Raw genomic sequence first — 23063 nt, 5'->3', positions numbered from 1 at the left:
TTTAGTTCTTCTGAAAATCAGGCAGTTTGATTTTATGTTCTTGGAATACACTCACTGTTGAATCTTGCCTCCTAATATTAGGGATAAAATTTGGGTGTTGTAGCATCCATACATTTTCTTCAAAACATTTTTCAAACTGTTTTATAGAAGGGTAAGTTAGATAATAGTTTTTAAACAATGCTTCTGAAGAACTTGTGTACACATGTTCCGTTGACACAGTTGTTATTAATATGCATTCGCTGATCTTATGGGCTTAAAGACTTCAATTTAATTTCACTACAAAGCAGGTTTGTGGATACTGATATTTTTTTCATGTTGCCTCAGCAGAGGGTCTCTTTTCACTGGAGGCAAGTGCAAATCACAATGCAGTGCTCAGCAGGAACCCTAAGGAACAGAAGATTGGATATTGCAGCATCCAGAGACATTTTTCTACTGCATAGCTAAATAGGAGATGAGAGGCCTTCATGGTCAAAATTATTAAAAAAAAAAAAAATAAAAGAAAATGAGTTGTTTCATTAATTGCAGTATGATTTGACTGAAACTTACACTGCATAATTGAAAAAACTTTCTCCCCCACCTATGCCCAGTATTACTGGATACTTCGAAAATATTTAAGAAATACCTCTTATGGAGAGCATTTACAGATGAAAAGAAAAATAACATAAGTTGAAATACTTGAATTTTTGTCAAAATTATGTTCTCTTTCCCTGAGAGAGGCGAAAATTCCCATGTTACATCTGTATTCTCCTATGGTATATGCTTCTTAGAACACATAGATGTACTCCTGAAAGACTTTGTTTTCTCTGTGTCTGTCTCTTGTTGTCCTATACAAAATTATAATAGTTCTTATACATATTTTGTTCTTCATCTTGATTTAGTTGACTTTGGGAAAAGTACTCACAGTGTAAAAAGACAAATCTCCTTGGTTTTATTCCATAGAGTGGTAATACATTTTTAATTATTTGCATACTATGGCATAACCTAAATTAGTCATTCCAGCTTTTAACAGTTTGACTTTTCCATTAAAAAACTTTTATTGGGAAGAAAGAGGTAAGAAAAATATCTGTATTGAATTATGCCATAAACTTTAGCAGAAAGCAGAGGCTTATAAACTACAAGTCTTTGAAACAAAATCTTGAGAGTCTAATGTTTGATATATTATTCTCCATGCTGCACTTCTGAATTAAATTAATTACCTTAGAATGCTGATATTGGATATTCCATTAGTGAAAATATTTAAAGTAATAATATGCCTTTTTCCTTTAAGTCCAGAAAATGTTTATTCAGTTTTAAAAACAGATTTTTCACAGTCTTGCACTGAAACGTAGCCAGTTGGTGTGAGGTTTATTTGTAATGGTAACCCTATAAAGTTTCCACATCTTTCATCATTTTCAGCTTTGGCTTTATGACAAATAGTTTGGTTTACAAAAAAATAGCAGCTTGATTTATTCAAGCATTCACAGGGATAATAAAATAGATGTTTTTAATAGTGTAACACTTTCTACATTGTCTTTGTCCAGGGTTCATTTTGTGAGCGCTTGCTCACATGATAAACTTTACCCATTTCAATACCTTGAACTCTTGGTATGAAGGGAAAGCACAAATCATCTCGTATCTAAATAAGCAGGAGGTCCTTTGTTATGCTGAAGTAATTCCTGAGGTTGGTGAGAAAACTTGAAAACAGAATTCTAAAGTTACAGTTGCAAATACTTATATGCAACAGCTTCATAGTAGATATGGTGATACAGGGTTATAACATATGCTTAGGGTTTAAGACAATTAGCTGCATGACAGTCTCATAGTCTCTATGCTATTTTCTGACTTTACTGTCAATTTTGGATGGAATTGATTTAGTTTAATTCTGGTCTACCTAAGCTCCTGAGCTAATGGTTCAATTGTACATCAGGAGAAGACCATTGTAGTCACTCAACCATGATATATAACTTAGTCTTCCTCAGAAGCACAACAATATTAAAATAAAATCTCAGTGACAATCAAGGCATCTCTAGAGAAGGTAAAAATACTACTTTTGTGCCACCATGCCCACTCTGAAGCTCCCTGGCTTCGCCTGCCTGGCAGAGGCACAGTCAGCTGCAGGAGACACTCCCCCGTGTCTTGTGGAGAGTGGGGGAGCCGCTAAGACAGAGCACTACGCTGTCTGCCTTGTTAGGAGGAGAGGGGACGTCCGAGGACGTAATAAGGGAGCTGACTCAAGGAAAAAGTCTCAGGTTTAATCCAAGCTCCGAGGAGCTCCAAATGTCATTGTATCTGACAGCCAAAAGTGCCCCCGAGGCTTTCACAACAGCTCAAATACTGGGGCAGTAACAAGGGGGAAGGGACGTCCATTCACCAATGGGGGGATATGGGGGAATGGAAGGCGGAAGGACAGACACACAAACCAATGGGGGAAGTTTAAGGGAAGGACCCCTGGACCTCGTCCACTCACTCGATGCCTAAGGTGGAAGATTCTGGGAGAGTGGGATGGGGAGCCGAGTGATGGACAGGGTGCCAGGCAGGGGACAGGGGAGTGACTGAGCATTTTCAGGAAGATTGGCATTGAGGGAGAGGCGGGAAAGCTCGGAATGGAACCACTGAGAGAAAATGGGGGGTGAAGGGGCAAACCATTACAGAACTGTTACAGAGATGTAAAAACACAATACAACACTTTTGCACTTTGCTGAAAAAAGGTCAAAATAATAATCTGCTTCTATGTATTTTTAATGGAAGAATATGCATCACATTTACCACCCAAATGTGTTCTCAACCTAGGCATGTCATTCTGTCGTAGGTTGTAAGATATGTATGTATTCTATTTCCCATCTGTTAGAGGTGGAGCAGGTATCTTCTGTTAATTGAGCAGTTTACTTTGTCTCTTCCGCAACCAATCCTCCCTCGGGGGGGGATATCTTCTGTTAATGGGCCATTGAGTCTCACTGCATGACTGGTAAAATTACATCATCCCATTGTGAGAAGCTCCACCGAGGGGGAGGAGCCAAGCATTCCTACCTGGGTATAATCAGAGATTTGGAACAAGAGAGACAGACTTTTCCTACTGGATTGTCAGAGGAGTGGCTCTCTTTTCTACTGCATTCCCAGAGGAAGACCAAGCCCATTTACACCACCACTGGATCTCCAGAGGAAAACTACACCCTTCTACAGGATCACTGCTTCAACAGAACCACATCTGTCACTCCAGGAGGACTGCAGCCAACATTTAATTGAACTGCTGCCAACACCCTGACCAACAGGGTGTCAGGTCATATTATTTTGTGGGGTATTTTTTGTACTATTTCAATTGTGGTTTTTAATTTTCCTAGTAAAGAACTGTTATTCCTATTCCCATATCTTTGCCTGGGAGACCCTTAATTTAAAAATTATAATAATTCAGAGGGAGGGGATTTACATTTTCCATTTCAAGGAAGGCTTCCGCCTTCCTTAACAGACACCTGTCTTTTCAAACCAAGACACATTCATGCAGCATCATCTGTGTAATCCTTTATGGTTCTGCAAACATGTGCAGTGCTTAGTTAAATAAGAACAATACCCTGCAGTATTCTGTTCTGTTGTACTGTTTTCTGATTATTGATTATTAAATTGTGTGGGAAAAAAAAAAAAAAAGGGAGAATATTATTTCACTTATTTCATATAATTTGTACTTATCTGAATCAACCAAATAAGTATTTAAAAGGAGGAATATGTGGAATTAAGTAAATAGAAAACAAATACATTACATTAGTACATGGGGTGAAATTAAGAATGATGATCTGACAAAACAGTAATTTAAAAAAGGGGGAAAAAAAGGAGGATGTTGTTAAAACTGACTAGTATAGTACTGTTGCATATAATCCAGAGGCATAATTAATTTGTTGTTTCTTAATTGAGAACTTAATGGCAATTTTCAATTGATTAGTCTATTTTAAGCGCATTTAAGACATATTTAAGTTCTCCAATTGGAAGTAATGATATTGAAATAGTGCTATTTAACCTCTCTACATTGATATTAAATTTCAAGGTTCCCAAAGAGATAGCAGAAAATTGACTTTCCAATAAAACAATTTCACTGTTCTTTTGGTAAATTTCTGAAAGTTTGCAAATACTGAATCCAAAATGTTTTCCTAATTAAAGCAAATAAAATAAAAAAAATTGGCATAGTCATATCGCAAGCAGTTGCCAAACTGTTAAGCTCAACATATGTTGAATATTTTATTTAAAAGTGATTTATGGGAAAAATTACCAATGATGACAGACAATATTTTGCTTAAGTTTATTTTCTTAAATGTCAGCAGTTTTAATTATTCAATTTCATTATGTATTCAAATACCAAGAACATATATGAATTCAAGCTCTACAAACCCCTTAATTATTATATAAGGCTGTCAGTTTATAAAATTTGTTTGCAATGTTTCTGTCCATTTCCTGCAAGTATCTAGTAACTCATGTTGAAAATGTTAAGTAGGATAATAACTTAACCTTTGGTTTCCTTTTCTTTTTTTAATTAAGGGAGGAAAATTTTATCTTCCTTATTTTTACCCAAAGACAATACATGTTCCAATAGGAAGTATTATTATTTTGGTTGCTTAGAGAACATATCTAGTCAAGAAGAAAAATATGAAACAATAAAGCAAAAGCAATAAAAATAGACAAGAATTTGCCAAGAACTCATATTATCTGTTGGTTGATAAAGAAAATAGGTAAAAGACAGAAAGCTAAAACATTTATCTTACAGGGAATTACTTCGAGAGGTAAGGCACTAGCATTGGGTCTTGAGCAACATCTGTGTTTCTGTCTCCCTAATTAAGCACATTCCAGGGGCATACAGATAATTTAAGAAACAAAACAAAAGGAAACAAAAAACCCAAACCAAAAACAAACAAAAAACAAAACAAAACAAAAAACCTAAAAACCTGTTATTCTTCCATACTATTTCATATCCAATTAATAAAGCTAACAAAAAATGAGTTTTCTTTCCTTTTCTCAATGTAGGACCCTATAGTTGTAGAATATTCATAAGTGAACAGTGTTCTTTCTTCCATACTGGAACTTTAAGATTGTCTTTGCTCAAATTGTAGCATAAGTATACACAAAATACTGCATAATATATCTTGTGTCAAGTCTGAGTGATGACATTGCCACACAATGCTCAGGACATGGTTTTACAGAGCATATATATGAATACACTCCAACATTGCAGAGAAAGAAGGCCCAAGCATTTCTATAAGATAACTATCCTGATCTTAAAGTATTTTTTCCCTGAAAGGATTCAACTTTGGTATGCACAGGAGGCAACCAGGTGCAAGAATGAAATTAAAATTTGAGCTACCAAGATCATGCAGGATGACAGGCTTCTGTAAATTAAAACTTGTGCATTTTCAGCTTTTGCACTTTATATTTTCCATGTCTGTGATTTATCCCACTCTCATGTATAGGCCCTGAGTATACCCTAGTTTCCTAGGTGAAAACAAAGTAAAATAACAAACTTAAAAAACCAGCCAACTTAAAAAAAACAGAGATGATAGAATAATTTTGTTAAACGTGGTAGTGGCCAAGTTAAAAAGATAAATAAAAATACAACTGCTTCATTCCTGCCAAGAAAGATATGCACTGACAAATTTACTGTCTTTGAATAGTAAAACAAGAATAAAACAATGAATATACAGTGAATATATCAAATATAGGGACTAACTACATCAGTGTGGGAAGAAATAGAAACAATAGAAATATTTTTTAGAAATATTTTCTGTTTCTTGGTACATAAAAAGCTGGAATAAACCTGTGTATATTCAACTTACATTGGATATTTAGCTGGGAGTGCTACAGTACTATCTTTTGTTTTATTAACCATGTCAACATTGTTCTCTGCTTTCTCTATTTCTTTTCAGAATTTAGTCTGAGCTTTTGAATACTCACCACTGAGCCTCACCAGGAAAAACGCAAACAAACATGCAAAAAACCAAACTCCTCTCCCCACAGAAGGAAGCATCAGGAAGCACACTAGGTGTGCACTACAACCAGGAAGCATCACTAGGTGAAGAATGACAATGTCTAAAGAATGTTGCACGTGATTAAATAAGCCATACATTGCGGTGTTGCGTTGTTTCTCCCAGCTCCGGGCAGTTCCGGCGCCTTCTGGCACCACTTCCCTCTGGAGCTCAGGCTTGCCACTAATTCCCGTGTGCCGCTGCTGCTGCACGCTGGTCGGGGTTTGCCGGGTTCTGTCCCCCATGCGAGGGTCCGAGGCGAAGAGGGAAGGAATTGTCCAAATGACCCACGTGGAAGGTGGGAAGGTTTTATTGGTCACAGAGAGCTGCAGTGGGGGGCCGCTACCTGCATCTCCAGTGTCCACGTGGGAGAAATGGCGCTGGGACCCGGGAGGAAGCAGGATGATATAGGGGGTGTGGCAGGGAGGGCAGACGCCACCCCGCCCAATCGGTGCAGGTGCTGTGGCCATGATGTGTATCCCAGGAACCAATGGGAACACGGCAGGGGCGGACACGGCGCTTCGGGGCGAGTGGGACCACGGGATTGGGGTGACAGACACAGAACTCCTCAGGAGTGGGCAGGGAGTGGTTACAAGAGTGAGGGGGGAAAGCTCCAATGGCAGGCAGCTGGGGCTAACAAATATCAGGGGGGAAAACACAGGGGATGCACGAGGGTACACAGGACTCAGCTAGCTAACATAGATAAGAACCCCTAATCTAAACCCAAACCAGGATGCAACAATACATTTCTAAGACCTAACATTTTTGAAATCCTTTCCTGTCTCCAGTTTTTAGCAGGCCTCACTGCTTTTCCGAGATTATAAGATAAATAGTTAATATAATATTTATATCATGTTGTTATAATAATTTTTCTGTTTGATTTTAGAATTAGACAAATTCAAGAAGTTGAAAGGCAAAATAATGTTCAGAAGTCAACATGAAAATATTTTTAGGGTTTGTAATATACGCTAGAGATGGGACAAATTTAAAAAAAAAAAAGGAAAACTTTCATAGTGAACTTTAAACCCCATTATTTAATAATTGCTGAAGCCTGAAACTTTGATGGAGACCTCTTTTCATATAGGGATTGGATATTTCAGAGAGAAGGAAGAGAGGAAATCTACTGAGTGAATCTTGCTTGGATCCACTGAACCTAAAATATAACTTCTCATCCTCTTTGACCATACTGGTCAAATATTTTACAGATTTCATGTCAAAATGCTATGACATGAAATGGCCAATAACTTAAAGTAAAATATAAAAGTTTTAGGATCTAGAAAAATCTTTGTCAGAGCTTTGTGTTGCAACTCTATGTTATTACTGCTTGAGGTCCCTGTGTAGATAAAAGACTATATAATTTCTGAACAGACTTGGGTACATTTCATTGAAGGCAAGTTCTTAAATAATCACACAGGATCATCACTAGTGTACTAAAGTCCTTCATGATTTGCCAAGAATTAATAAAAAGCCTAAGGACTTCATTTCCCTTATATTTTATTTTGTATTTCAAAGTGCCTGTGTGACAAAATTTAGTAAAATATAAACATCTCAGGACAACTTCATCATGACTTTGTAAGCATCTCAGGGTAATCATATATGCAAGCTTCTAGGTAGATATAGACATATTCTAATACATGTGTATTAGAATAGAATGTACAAGAAACTGATTTGCATGCACAGTGGGATCCCATCTTTTGAAAATGTGTGTTGAATTTCAATACGGTAAAATGTCTTTAGCAAAGCGGATGGTGGATCCTAGCTCTCTGGTGTCACATTGTACAACACAGGACATGCAAGCAGTAATGCAGGAAGACAAGTGCGGTGGTTATTTGCTATGACCTCAAGCAGTCGAAAAGCGCCGGCTAGCGCTGCCTTTGTAAGGCCATAGCCACCACATGAACAGGCACTCCAGGGTTATGGCCTCTGCCTCCCTGCTGGTGCTGAGTGCTCTGGTGTGGGAAATGCAGCTTTGGTAGCTTCACGCTGAGAGGAAGTGAAGGGATGAGAGAAGGACCCTTTGCTTGCGAGCCCTAAGAACTTTTATTCCTCCATGCGTGGTCAGAGGGATGCTCTTTGGACTGCATGCAGTGCAAAATGTCAACTGGACAAAGAATTTGCAACAGATTAAATAGGGGGTGGGCGGACAGGGGTGGAAACCTGCCTCACCCCATAGGGACAGATGACAGGGAAGTGACATAGATCATAACAACCTATGGGAACATAACAGAGGGGGGTACAGCGTTCTGGGACAAATAGCAATGCAAAGGTGGGGTGATTGATGCAGAACTTTCATGAAGGAGCTGGGAGGGATTACAAGACTGACACCCCAACAAGGAGTGAGCAACCCCCGACTGACAGAACCATGTAAGGAGAAAACTGTGTGAGGTGAGAAGATTGACAGGTTTGAGTAGCAGGAGCTCCTGTGGTAAACAACTTGGAGCAAACCACTGTGAGGGAAAAATAGGGGTACAAGGAACCAACCTAACTAACATTAACAAAATCCCTAACTATATCAACCCAACCTACAACAGACAAGTAATTTTTGTGTGTCTCATTCTTTAAATACCACAAGAAAGAATGTATTAGAATGTGGAGATCTTTATCAATGAAATCATAATTTTGATTTTTTATAGGCTTGGAGACCACAAATTAAGCTCCAAAAGAGGTCAGTGATTATTTAAAGGAAATTTATCTAAACAGTTATATCTCTCATTTCCTCAGTTTTGAAGGGAAAAGCTCAAAAAGTCTGCAAAAAGCAGATGTTTTATGTTTAAGAAATCAGCCTTCAAATTCTCCATAGGCTGAAGTCAAACACTTGTTGACATTACTGAGAAGAAACATGCTGATCTGTCCCATTTGGCACTGCTGTTTCTCCAAACTGAAAAAAGGTCTGCACTGTAGATGAAAAAATGTCTACTAAATGAATTTTTCCTCAAGTACAGTCCTTTCTTTTATGATAAATTGATTCTCTTTAATAATACTCTTTAAACCTCAGAGGCATCAAAATGGCAGAAAAAGTAAGGGAATGTCTCTGTGAGTATCTAAGTTGCAAGGTACCCAAATACCTGAAAATGAACTGGATTGTAAAATGTCTTTCTAGATACTGTCAGAATAATGCATTTTTATAAATGTAGTCACATTTGTAAAACAAAAAGTTTAAGAAAGACATGCTACAGACTACACAATTTTAATGACCAGAAAACCACAAAATAATTGTGAAATACTGTGCTGCAAATCAGGTCTCAAATCTCTCAGAAACAATAGTAATTTGCATATTTTAGTCAGTTCATATTGCCTTGACAGAGAGACAGGGTACTTTGTACATGTGATTACGTCTGTGCTATATTGTGGATTAGTTCAGCAATTTCATTCTTCATATATTCAACAAAACAAAATAACAAAAGACTAGGTATGTATCCCTGTACAACCTGAGTGATTTCTCACAAGAAGTATAACCACCAGGCATTTGAGTCTTAATGACTTCCTCTTTTAGTCTTGCTAGTTTTGAATTGAGCTCCATCAACTCTACATAGTACAATTGACATCCAGTCCTGAACTTTGAAAGTGCATCTGTGATGATTATTTCCTAACATGATGTTCTTTTCAGCTTTTAATGAAGAACATATTGCATACTTGTATTTGCTCTTGTTTATAGATATACAGTATTACTCCTCACAGCCAAGACTAACTCTGGCTAATTATAGGCTTTATTGCACAGCAGAAGATGCAATAAAGAACAAATAATAATGCACACAGAAAAATGCATACAGCCATTTTAGTGTCACTTGTTTAGAATTGCTGAAAAAGGTACTTAAGAGTTGTACTACTCTTCTCTAACAGTGACAGTAAAATGATCTTCGTCAGCAGTAATGTGTGAACATGGAATGGATTTTATGAATTATGTTTAGTGCTTAAAACACCTATGTAAACAATATTTTGTTCATCTGTTACAATATCTGGCTCAGGAGGAGCATTTTGTACAGTAATGAGTCTTATCCTGAGAGTGAAAGCAGATACACTATATTTACCTTTTTTTATTATCTCTTTCTAGTGACATCTCAATCATCTGCTATTTATAATTTAAATTACAAGAATTTGGATACAACATATTTATAGTTTATAAAATATTTTCTGTAATGGAAAATTAAAAGAATTGTCATTAATGAATATAGATTTTCAGAGTTCTAACAGTCAGAAAGAAGACTTAAGTTTTAAGGTATTGAATAACTCAATTCCTCTGGACTTCTCCTTGAGCTGCTGGTGATAAATATTTTTGAAAATATGGATGGAAAAGATGAAGCATAGACATTATAATAACCACTTCTTCTACTAATGTGTCCCTTTTACTGCAAGTTGTATTTAATTTCAGAGATTTTGTTTCTGTACAATGTTCATCCTCAGTTCTTTTGGAGATACATGATGAAAAATCAGTTTCTACACATCATAAGTTCATTTTACTATAGGTTAGTGTATATTTTTTTTTTCTCTAAGGAAATTTAGGGGACCAGTGGTCTGATTCTCTGTATTAACTTAAGAAATGTCAGTTGTATCAGTTGACTCAACCTGGTGTCTGCAACCTTGCAGCTTTACCCAGTATCTGTTTCAAATTAGGAGATTCTGATCCATCCATGATCCCAGTAAGAAAAACACTTAGACACCATAAAGTAAAATGTAAAATGGTGTTCAACTGGTTTGAGTTCTGGGTGCAGAAGCATTGAACTAGATAATGCAGAAAAACGGGAAACTTCTTGCTGTTCCTGACAGGTAAAGAATAGTTTTACCAGGTCTAACGTTCCCTTGATACATAAGTTACCACTTAAGCAAGTGTGTGGTCAAGAAGGATAAATCTGCAGTGCTTTCTTATGATCATCATTGTTATTCTGAATTCCACTAGCATAGCTGTGGAGTAGTATTTTTTAAACACTACCTTTTTTGAAGTTCTTTCCATCATACTTGATGCCATATGCAATATGATTGTTCAATGATTAGGAAAGAAAGTTCAAGTATACAGGCCTCAGTTTGCTTATAAAAGAAAATTTGGTAATACAAGAAGATGTCTGTTTTGAAGTTTTGATGCTGTCTAGTTTGTTTTTTTTTTTTTCCCCACTCTTTCTGTCTGAGCCAAAATAACACTGTTCACTTGAACTTGTTACTGAAATTATCTAAAGGAAGCTGACATGGTTTTTAAGGAATATGTGCACACATACCAAATAGTCATTGCCGGTGCTAGCATTTTGTACTGCTGTTAATTTTTTATTCTAAAATTGATCAGAGGTTTTCTGGACCTGTGCAAATCCCTAGAATTTTCAGAAAATCCAGAGACGAATTTTCATACATCACAGTTTTCTGTGAAATACAGTATAGCAAGTTGAGGTGTGTGGTCATGTTCATGTGAGCTAGAGCATTCAGAGTCACAACCATATGCATTACAGCATTTCTTTCTAAATCACAACCAGCTCTCTGGAAGAAGAAGAAACTTTCACTTAAATCAGTACAAACACTTCAAGGGAGACAGCATCTTCCTTCTGCTTTTTTAAGGACAGCAACTTTTTATATTGACAGGTATTTTGTGTACCTCTCCTTCTTACAGGCTTTCCATCTAAAAGAAAATTTAAACCCATTTCTCATCTTTCTTCCAGCCTATGAGGATTTTGAATCTGCCAAGTATGAGTTTGGTGTCTGACTTGAAACCTGACACTTGTGCCTGATTATCTTCCAGAGCAAAGGCCCCCATTCTCCTGGGCCTTAAAGGACAGTGATCCATTTCATAGTATGTAGCTTAATTTTCTATTTTTTTCCCCCCTAAACTTTCCTGAACATATAAACAGCAAAATATATACATTCTATGAACTCACCACAACTGTCTGCTAGTTCATTCAATATTGTCTGTCTCAATTCTTATACTGCCACAAACAAACATAGTCTCAGTAGACTGTGGAGCTCTTGCCAGGCAGCTGTCCTTTCACTTTTCACTACTTTTCCAGGTTTTCTCAGTTTTCTGCTGTCAAAAATATATTTGGGATAGGTGTCAGAATTTCAAGGAGGATCTCCTTCAGAACATATATTGAAAGAAAATAGAAAATCTAATTCAACCACCTTAGTGACCACTTATTTTTTAGCCAAAAAATGAGATATCTTTGTGTGTTTAACTTTGGGCTAGCTTTGGTAGAAGCATTTTTTTTTTTGCATAATGTCTTTGGACAAAGATTTTCAGCCTACTAGTGCCTGAACATGGCAGAAGAAAAGCATGGGAAACAATTTTGATGTGCCTTCCAATTTTAATTTAAGTCTTCATTAATACACCCTTTGAACTTCATGTGTATTGTGTAACAGGTGAGTAATAGAAAAATGCTTTTCTTTAATGTCATGATCTACTTAATCTTATAAACAGTCAACTATGGAGGAAAAATACTTAATTTTAGGAAAATTTATATAACTTGTGGTATATTTAGTCAATATTTTTGACTAATTACAAAGTAAATGACATTTATTTTCTTTGAATATTTAGACTAAAAACCTTTCTTTAGAAATATTAACTTCATTTTTAAATAATGGAAGAATAACACCATAGAAGAATGTGTATAGAATAAATAATTTTTGCTTGACCCATATTAGAACTGGGAGCTGAATTTTTCTGGAATTTTCCTTCTATTCTGCACTGTTTCAGAACTTGATTATCATTTTGGTTTGTTTGCTTTCCATCATGACATTGGAGGACAATAAATAGTGCAACTTATCCTTGGATTCATGATATAGGTGTCAGCTTAGTACATATTAAAATTACAGTTGTTCATTATTGAAGGAAATGCATGCACAGAATCTATCTTTCTTCATGAGGTAGGAAATAAAGTTTCACAGACTTTTAGTGGGAGTCCTGCCATCTGATAAAGATATTTCTCACTCCTGTCTTCACTTGAGGCTGCCAGAGAAAGATCTCCTTGCCTGGACAACTCAGTGACACTGTGTAGCTCTGATATATTTTCAATATCATTGGCAGTTTTACCTCAGCAACATAAATGAGGTATTCTCAAGATCAGTATTTATTATTGTTTTCTATAGGAAATTGATTACAAACCAAGAAATAGGAGAATCAAAATTCAACTCTTACTACCACACAGTGTAGTAAACTCATTCTGCAGTAAACCATTTTTGAGAACCACTGAAATGGACCTCATCTTATAGGTCTGGGAATAGAAGCTAGAAAAGTTTTGCAGCTGCAGGATGGGGCCTCAAAGAATATGTAATGGATCATCCCTTATTTATCCATGTATTTTAAGAATCTGTCAGAATACTCTCTCCTCCTATCACAAGAAGCTTTTTTCCATAAGCTTTTAAATAATAAAAAAAAATTAAGATCAGTGCAAGCTGTACTTTGGTATTTGCATGATTATTTGATCAATCTCCCTCTGGGAGTGAATATTACAGAATATTTTAAAAATTATTTTAAAATGAATGAAATGCCACAAACCACATATTATATTTCATAAGATGTACCCTCTAAAATCATAATGCTGATTTACTGGTGTGATCTACTATTTAAAGCATGAATGAGAATTAATAAACTCTCATTCCAGAAGGATTTTTATATATTAACAGATGCATTCTGACCAAGATGTTTCACTCTATCATGAAACATTAATCTTATTTCATAATGTATTTATTAATTGTGTATCTATTAAGGATTCAAAGGTGGGTCCGCTGCAGGTTGAGACCTTAATTTTTGACTTGTGTTGTCATCAGCTCCACATTTGGTTCTGGACACTTTGTCTTCAATGACCCAGCTATAATTATTACTACCCTTTATCCTGTGTCAATAGAAAACAGTCTGCTTCCCTGAGTGTACATAATCTCTTTCTTCTCCTATCTCTTTTACTTCAATAAAAAATACATTTTTCAAAAATGGGAGGACATTTTTTTTTCTTGCCTCATTTTTCAACAGCAGAATCATGACATTTCAATTTTTTAAGTAAACAAAAAGTCCTATTTTTCATACTGACAGCAAAGAGCAGTGATGTATGAACCTGCAAGTCTTATAATGACTTATCCATGATAATGCTTGAAGGAGCCCTCACATAATTTTAAAGCAACTCAAAATAATTTGTTTTGGCAATGCACAGAAATTCTCATTTTTCTAGCTGCAATATGCTTGGCTTCAATTTTTGTGATGTGGATCTGTCCTTATAGATTAGAATTGTTTTGTAAAATCAGTGACAAGTTTCACAATAAGCGAAGTAGTTTTAAAATATCAACAGTACTGTACTCTTCATTTTTATTTGGGTAATTATTTTCATCCTAAAGTAGATCTTTTTACTGCAAGTTGCATATTTTGAGATAACTTTACCTAGCTGATGAATTTGTTTATCGAGACTAAGTTGTGATTCGTGTTATTAAGAAATATTCTCATGTTTATGGTGCATACTGGTAAAAAACTTCATGGTCTCTGCCTCAAAATTCAGGACAAAATGACTCAATCATATAAGAAACTTGAGTAATTAGATAATGTTCCTCTTTTTTAAGAGTTTATTATTTAAATACTTCACTCTATCTCTCTTAATGCCTCTCAAGAGGACAAGAAGGAGTAAAAGTGAAACATTGATTAAATAAACATAAAAATAAAGCTAAAAAGTGCTGGCAGAAAATCTCTGTGGTACATCAAGGTTCAGTTTGTCTACCTGGATCTGTGGTGCCCTATCCATGGTCTTACGGATTGGTACATTCAGTTCAGTCCATGGTGTCATGGTTTGGAATTTGATGTTCTTGGCAGATTTACTCCAGGACCAAAATATCAGAATGTCTCAACTCTCACCAGGAAAGCAAAGCCTTCACCTGGAATAAAAGATTTACCCATGATTTACCCATATTTACCCATGGTCTGAATTAAACTTCTTTTATGCATACCATCATATGGTACGGTATGGCTATACAACCATCGTCAGTCTGTCTAATTTCTAGAAATGAAATAGATTTTTCTAAGTGTCAGAGGCTGAAATGGTTCATTAAACATTGTTATGAAAGAATTTTGCCCAATTTAGCAAAAACTGTATAAAGAAGCTACAAACACAGAAGCCCACTCCTCCTTGAAGATGCCCAACTGGAACTTTGGACTGTGAGTGAAGCTACCTAGATAAGACAAAGGGGACACAATTGTTCAATCATCTCAGGTCTAGGGAGAAACAAACAGGGCTGAGGGAAAGGAATGCAACCACAAGAAAGTCAAACATGGCAGAAAATCATCCCTGGCTGGGTTTGGAGTGGGGAACACCGCAGCCCACAGAGTCCAGGTTTACACAGACTCCCCCCACAAAGCGAGGTGGTGGGGAGGAGGTTTCAGGTGTGTGGTGTAACCTCTGCTCAGATGCACTGAAGACCCATCCTCCCTTACACAAACCAGCCCAGCTGTGAAAGCCCAACCCCAGGAAGGCCACATCCCTGGAACATTCACATGGGTGGCAGCTGAGGAGGTGTCATAATCCATCAAAGATACCTGAAATGCTCCCCAAACTCATTTCTGAGGCCTTGCACCACAGGACTGCATGTGATGCAAAATGATGCACAGATCCAGAGTCTGCTGCAAGAGACTGTGTTGAACTGCACCAACCCTGCCAGGAGAGGTACCTGGACATTCCTACTTGGCCTGAACGCGTATTTATCCATCGGGTTCTATGCTTTTGGGGAGGACCCTCTCTACCATGAAGACCAGCTGGAGAGGATCATTGGGACACTGGTGGCATCCACGGAATACTGTTATTGTCTCTGTCACTCTCTTTCTGTCCCCCCACCTCTTTTCTATTTCTTTCTTTTCCTTTTTCTCTCTTTTCCTCTCCTTCTCTCTCTCTCTCTCTCTCCCTCTCTATCTCCCATATTTGCTATCAAATAAAACCCAGGCTTTGGCACATGGTCTCGTTTTGCCCTTAATTTGGGTAGACACATTTCTAATAATTTAATAACCAGACTGTAACACTAAGATATGTAGATAATATGTCGAGTCTTTAATGTGCAGTTTGTTGAGCACTTCTGCTGAATACTGTGAATGGGTAGACTGTTCTCTTGTAAGAGAGAAAGTAAGCACCTCAATCAATATAACCTCTTGATCAGGTGGTCTTTTGGGAGGCAAGGTAAGCCATTAAGCACCTCCCTTCTCAAGAGTGGATGCCCTGATGGGCAGGGAAGTTCAAGATCACCAACCAGCTATTCATTCCTGAATCCCATGTAAACATATATGTCCTCATGTAATACAAAACTAAGCTTAAAAAAAATCAGTTCCATAATCATAGAGGTAATTTTGAGACAGGTATCTTGCAGTCAATTCCTTCTTTAGCCTCGTTATTAGTCACCTGAATCTCATTATTAAAGGGAAAATTAAGAGACAGAGATTCAATAAAGTTTAAATTTCCTCTATACACAAATGTTTTCTGAAAAAACATTTAAAAAAAAGAATGCCCCAGTTGGACTGATTAAACTTGCACAAATGACTGAGGGATAAAACTGAAAAACGGAAGTGGATTGGAAACGAACATGGAATTCACACTACTCATAAACAACTAGAAAAATATATGTTAAGGATTTCCACAAGGTCTGATTAAAAACTGTCTTCTTGGAATAATTATTAGTTGTTAAAGTCACATAGAATATAGGGCATAAAGAGGACAATGAAGCTCCTACTCAAGATTTAGCTAGGTCTGTGGAACCCAGATTCTTACTTGCCTTTGATTGTGGAGTACCTTGTATGCTTGCTTGATAATGGAGGTGTGGAGCGATTTGTTGCCAGCAAAAGCCCTGCCTCAGCTTTGAGGGGGTCAGTTGATATTAGAGGTTTCAAACTATATGATTAAATTGCTTAAAATTTTCTGCAGAGGGGAAGACAGGGAAGAGAGATGCAGAATGAATAATACCCTCTCAAAATGTCCAAACAAACAGAAAAATAGTTCAGAAATTATTGCTGTGAATTATTACACAGGAAGAAACTAAGATTTCTGAGGCAGATGGTCCTACACAGCTCTATTGTCAATACAGCTGTCATCAATGTTCCTTCTGTATGAAAGGTGTGTCACCTGCAAAAGAAAAATTCATGTCATGGCAATTTCGAGGCTGTCTTGGTAAAGAAGGATTGCATTTGTCTGAACTAATACAAGTGAGTGGTACATCTGTATTACAGCTTAAACTATGTGGTGCCTGGAGAGCAACCAAAAGCCACAGGCTCTCAGTTATTCAAAAAGAAAAACCGCTTCACACTTAACGCTGTTTTTTGTAAATATGTGGACAATTTACTATAATTTTATTAATATCTGTGCAGATAATTGAGTTATACAACAATTAAAGGAAGCAGTATTCATACAAGTATATATAAAATGGCAGGTACTAGTAGGGAAATAAGAAAACTGCCATCTGAAATAATGATTATAGAACTGCAGGAAAACAATCACACATTATTAGGGAGATGTTTTTTCAGTACATACTATCACCTGTTTCATTCTATATATAAATAGTCCAAATGACTAGAAACTTTGCTATTCTTTCATAGCCAAAAGGAAATCTTAGAGACATGTAGTTTCTGGGGTAGGCTTTGGTAGCCAAGACTTCAACCAAAGACTTCAGCCAGGACTTCTCTTCAAAGGGAAGAGAATCTTGTAAGGAAAGCTGGCAAGGGAACTGGTAACTCTACAATCACATTCATGGAGAAGAAGGAGCTGAAAGCCAGCTGTTTACTGGCTTCCACTTATGGCAAGTTCAAGAGCCAAATACATAATTTCCCAATATAAAGAGTTAGAATTTTGGTCAGGGAAAGCCATTCCCTAAAAATCCTCATAACTCTGTTAGAGATCCTTATATTCATTTCACCATGGACCCTGGAGAATCTAGGCAGGGTAGCAGAGACTAGGTGGTTTGTGATAGCATTTTTTTTTTTTCAAAGACCTGCACCATAATATCTATTGGAAATACCAGATAATCTGTAGAAATCATTTTGGCGTAACTAAAAGAAATTTATGCAACCCTGTGTTTCTTTTTATACTTTAGAATATATGCAGAAAAAAGGACAGTTTTATAGTTTCACATGAAGGAAGTGTGCTGCATATGCTTGAAGTAGTGCAGTAATGTTTTTTTAAGTGGAATGACAAGGATCGATAGAAAAGACTATGATCATTTTTAAAATCAGATTTTTATAATTAAGTAGGGACATTTACATATGCTTTTTCTGCATTTGTAGCCTTTAGTCACTGTATAAGGGTAAAGACCTTTATAAACCCCACTGCAATTCCTGGCACCAAAAACCAGCAATTTTTTATTGAGCTAGGAATGAAAAAGGTTTTTAAAGATGCAAACCATTTACCACTTCCTCCCAACCCCCGCTCCCCCAAAATAAACAAAAGGAAAGATAACCAACCAATAAGTAAAAAAAATAAAATAAAATAAAATAAAATAAAATAATAATAGAATAAAAACAAAAACCCAGTCAAACAAGCAAAATCAAACCAAACCTTTTAGCACTGCATTTATTAGATGTCTAATTACACACAGGTTTTACTCAAAAAGCAGAAAAACTCTACATGGCCTCTTGTTTCTCTGTGCTCCTACACAAGCACTTTTCTTTATTCCTGAAATTTTTAATGCAAAAACCAAAAACATTTTTGACATATCCTGTCCTACGTTGTACAATCTATACTTATACTCGAGTGTTAAGGTAATATGACACACATAATGTTCTGAATAGAATAGATTAAAAAGCTCAGAGAATTCTTTTCCTAGTATGAGTACAGAGAAAGTAGTTGAAAAATAATTAAAAACACTATGTGCAAGGCATAACTATTTCTATTATCACTATCAAAAGCAAAGAGCAAAATTACATAAATATGTGATCTAAATAGAACAGAATAGAATAGAATAGATTGGAACAGAAAAAGTCTCTGCATTGCTCTTATAACAACTACTTTTCCTCATCATGTATCTTTTATTATAACATATTTCAAGTATGGGTGCCTTTATGTAAAACCTGATACCAAATATAAGGGAAGCAAAATGAAGTAAAGTACCACTATTTATATCATGTCAACAAATTATGAAAAAATAATGAAAAACATTTTCACATAACACATTTTCACATAACAATTTATTAGCTGGGACTTCAGTTTTAGTTCATCTAGAATAACATATCTTAATACACTTAGCAAAATTAAATGATACAGTGTGCATTGGATGGAAATGGCAATTCCTTCCTAAAGTAACAACTTCAGTGTGTCCTTTTGAAGCACCGAAAACTTACTCATTGCTTTCACATGCCATTCCATTCCTTTACTGTTAGTTTTATTTTCTTTATTTGTTTATGAGAAGGAAAAGATTGCTTCCCATAACTAAGCTGGCCTTGAAAGTGACTCATGGGGTAAAGTTCATTGTCAAATCCTTGTGCTCAGATTCTGTGCATGAATCTGAAACACAGCGAGAAACAAGAGGCTTACCTCAGGGATTCAGCAATTCCTTTTCTTTCTTCCTCCTGATAGTCTGAAGAAGGAGAAACCATCACACATTAGGTCTGGGGAAGGTGAAGAAAAAGAGATAGTTTCTCTACATTGTTCTTAATGTTTTCTATCTCGTTAGAGACACTTTAAATGGGTGACAGACCCTATTCAACAAGGGAAGCAAATCACCATCCATCAAATGCAACGTCAGATTACATTTGTAACTGTTACCAGGAGAACCTGCTACCATTACTTATATCTTTTCTTCTTTCTATCAATGAAGTTGTCACTTGAGAAAGAAAGCAACATAAATGCTCAATTCTGACATTAATGAACAATGCAGTGATTACACTCCAAAAAGAAAAAGTAAGAGGATGAGATCAGAGCACACTGTTCTATCACTATGTGATAAAAAATATAAATAACTTACATGGGAGATAAATTATGATTACAAAAAAGAAGAATCAGAATAAATTTTTAGGCTGCTGCCACCCTTAGGTTACAGAAGAATTAACTACTTTTTAAAAGGTGACTTTCTGATCAAGGCTTTCTGATATATATTATATAAGAGATGTAAAAAATGTATATTACCTGTGAAAGAAAGGAAGGAAAGCAAAAGAAAACATATTGCTACGCTGAAACCCTATAAGACAATCATGGTTACATCTACATTTATAACATCAATTTTTATGAGAAGAATTTACACACAGCTGGACTAAACCTGGATTCAGTGCAGCCTCAGGTCAGAGAAACAGAAGACATGCTGGACTTCAACAGTAACAATATCTTAACCCTCTGGAAACTGGTTCATGAATGAAATGTTATGGAATATTGCTTGTTCTTTTTTTGCTTGCGTTGCCACCAAGTGAGTCCAAATAAAAACAATTTTTTAAAAATGTTTATGACAATTAGTTCTAATAAGGACTGAAAGAAGGATTTTCATTTCAAAATGCAGTTATATTTGGAGACTAAAAATTTAGGTTTTGTGGCACTATGAACACTGACAATCAGATGTTTAAGGATGATACAATAAAATCTATAATAAAAAGAGGGAAAACCAAAGAACAAAGGTAAAAGTTGAAACACAAGAGTCTACCTACTGACACATGGTAAGCTTACGTAATATAGAGATTATGGAATTTACATATGTAAATTATCCCCGCTGCACAATGCTATCAAAAGGGATATAAATCAAACAATATTTAATTTTCTTTTCAAATACTATAAAATATTAAAACTGTGAAGAACAGTTAAAAAAAATTCTCTTTATTGTGGAATAACTGCATATTAGAAACTAGACTATTAGAGAAATAGCTTGAAAACCCAGAGTCTGTCCAAATATACCTTTAATGTATTCAGTTTGTTTCCTCTTCTGCTAAAACTGGCCTGAATTACTTTGTATAAATTGCGCAATGTTAAAATGGTCCATCTGTATTTTTACAATGTCCTTCATTCTAATTTATCTGAAACAGTACAGAAGGGAGAATAAAGGGATGAACAAGACAAAATAATGCTGTGTTCAAGGAGAGACAAATTCTTAAAAAAAGATAAGCATATTGCTTCAATGCTCCTTAAAAATTTGAAATTAGTTGTGGCTAATGCCAGATAAAATGAAACAGAAACAGAAGTGATGAAACATTATTTAGGACCTAAGAACAACTCTCAGAAATAAGGATATCAGGAAGTCACTGTGATATCAGCAGATCATGACCTCAGTATTTTAATACAGTGTGTCCTGGACTCATGCTGAAGAACAGGGCTCTCACATTAGCCTTGTCAGAATGGTGGTCTCTCCAGGTCTGTTAGCCCTGCTTTTGGGATAGAAGTATTCCTGCAATGTGCTGATGATATTACCAGAAGTTTCTCTCTGCCTTAGCTCAATTAGTAAATGTTAATATTATTTGAATTTCAAAACAGTATTTTGATCAGTGCTTATACACAAAAAACACCAAACTGACAACCATTTTGAAATAGAGCAAGTGGGTTTGTTTTTGTTGGTTTTTTTTTGTTTTGTTTTTTTTTTGTTTTTGTTTTGGGTTTTTGTTTTTGGTTTTTGGTTGTTTGTTTGTTTTTGTTTTTGTTTTGTTTTTTGAAATTGTCCAGAACAAAGGTTAGGTGCTTCCAGGTACTCAGTGCCACATCCATTCTGATCTTCATTATTTTCAGTTATGGGTCATTCACAACTTCTCTGTGCAGTCTGTACCAGCATGTCACTGTTATCATGTTAAAAAATATTCTTTCTTATGGCCAGTGTAAATATACCCTAATACAGTTTAAACCATGGCCCCTTATCTTGTCACTGGACTCCTTTCTAAATGCCTCTTATAATGCTGCCTTATAATGTTCATTTTATATACACACATTCATGGATATAAACTGAATATTATATTCTATACTAATTAACTTAATATTCACAGTCCTTTAAAATTTTTCCCTTTTTTTTTCAGCGCTTGTTCTGTTTTTTGATTTAAACTATCTGGCCAACTTCCTAAAATTTTGAACTGCTTTTTATTATTTTATTTTTTTATTTACTAATGGTTGAAACAGTTTTCCTACTCCCACACTGATCATATTTATTTTTCATGTGATGAAGTACTTGTCTCTGTTCTTTTTGATTTTTTTAAACTCTTTCAGTCTCAGAGAAATGTTTTCCTAAGACTTCTCTAATTTTACTGGGTGAAAAATGCTTCATATCCTCCTTTTTCTGTCTGAAAGTTCATTCACTTCAAGTCTCAGCTGAGATGGAATCTGAAGAGGAACAGGAGACCTTGGGTAAGGTGACATGACAACTTCAAAAAGCAGGATAATTTCATGTTTTTATTGCTTTCTAGGTGTCCTAGTTTAGGGCAAATTTGGGAGAAAACCTCCAAAAAAGGGCCGCCCCCAGAAAGCAAACCCCACACGGCCCCTCCCCCCAATCAGTTTGGGAAGAATTTCCTCAGAGAGAAGTGGAAAAAACCTGTTTATTTAACAGGCAAAGCACTGCCCCGCACAAAAAATGAACAATACCAGATGACAAAACTCATTTGCTGCTCTGAAGAGATGACAAATTCAGAAAGTCTCTCTGGTGGGTGGTCGCCCTGTTGTCCCTCCAGTGCTGGGAAAGGCAGCTGCCCAGAGTAGGCCCTGGTAGGCTACAAAGTGTGAGCTCTCAGTGTTTCCCCGGGTCCCAGTCTGGAGCAGGTTCGAATGGATCCACGAAAAGGGAAAGCAAACCAGACCAGGGAAAATTTGGACTGCCTCAGCTAGCTAAAGTAACTAAAAAGCAAAGGAGTGTGGTGTTCTGCCCCGTCCATGCCCAGACACCACAGTAGAGTTCTGTGTTCCAGCAGAGTGTGGAGTGAGAGCAGGCTGATAACAAAACTCTGCGCTTCTTCTTCTCCCTGCCTTCGCTCTCAGAGCCCATCTTGAAGGCACAGAACATAACATCCAGCATGAACAGAAATCACGACTGGGGATACAAGCATCAGAACGTCACCCTAGGACACTAGGACTGTTTTTCTCAGTTGAGTTGTCAATGCCTGAACTGACACCAGCTCTAGGGTGTGCCACCAAATTTTTTTTTTTTTTTAAATCTATTTCAATAGTGTAATTGGCAGATAGATATGGTTGGTGATGTTTTTAAGGTCTAGCT

The sequence above is a fragment of the Vidua chalybeata genome, chromosome Z, assembly GCF_026979565.1.
Source record: "Vidua chalybeata isolate OUT-0048 chromosome Z, bVidCha1 merged haplotype, whole genome shotgun sequence".
Lineage (NCBI taxonomy): Eukaryota > Metazoa > Chordata > Aves > Passeriformes > Viduidae > Vidua > Vidua chalybeata.
This window is presented reverse-complemented; position numbering follows the sequence as displayed.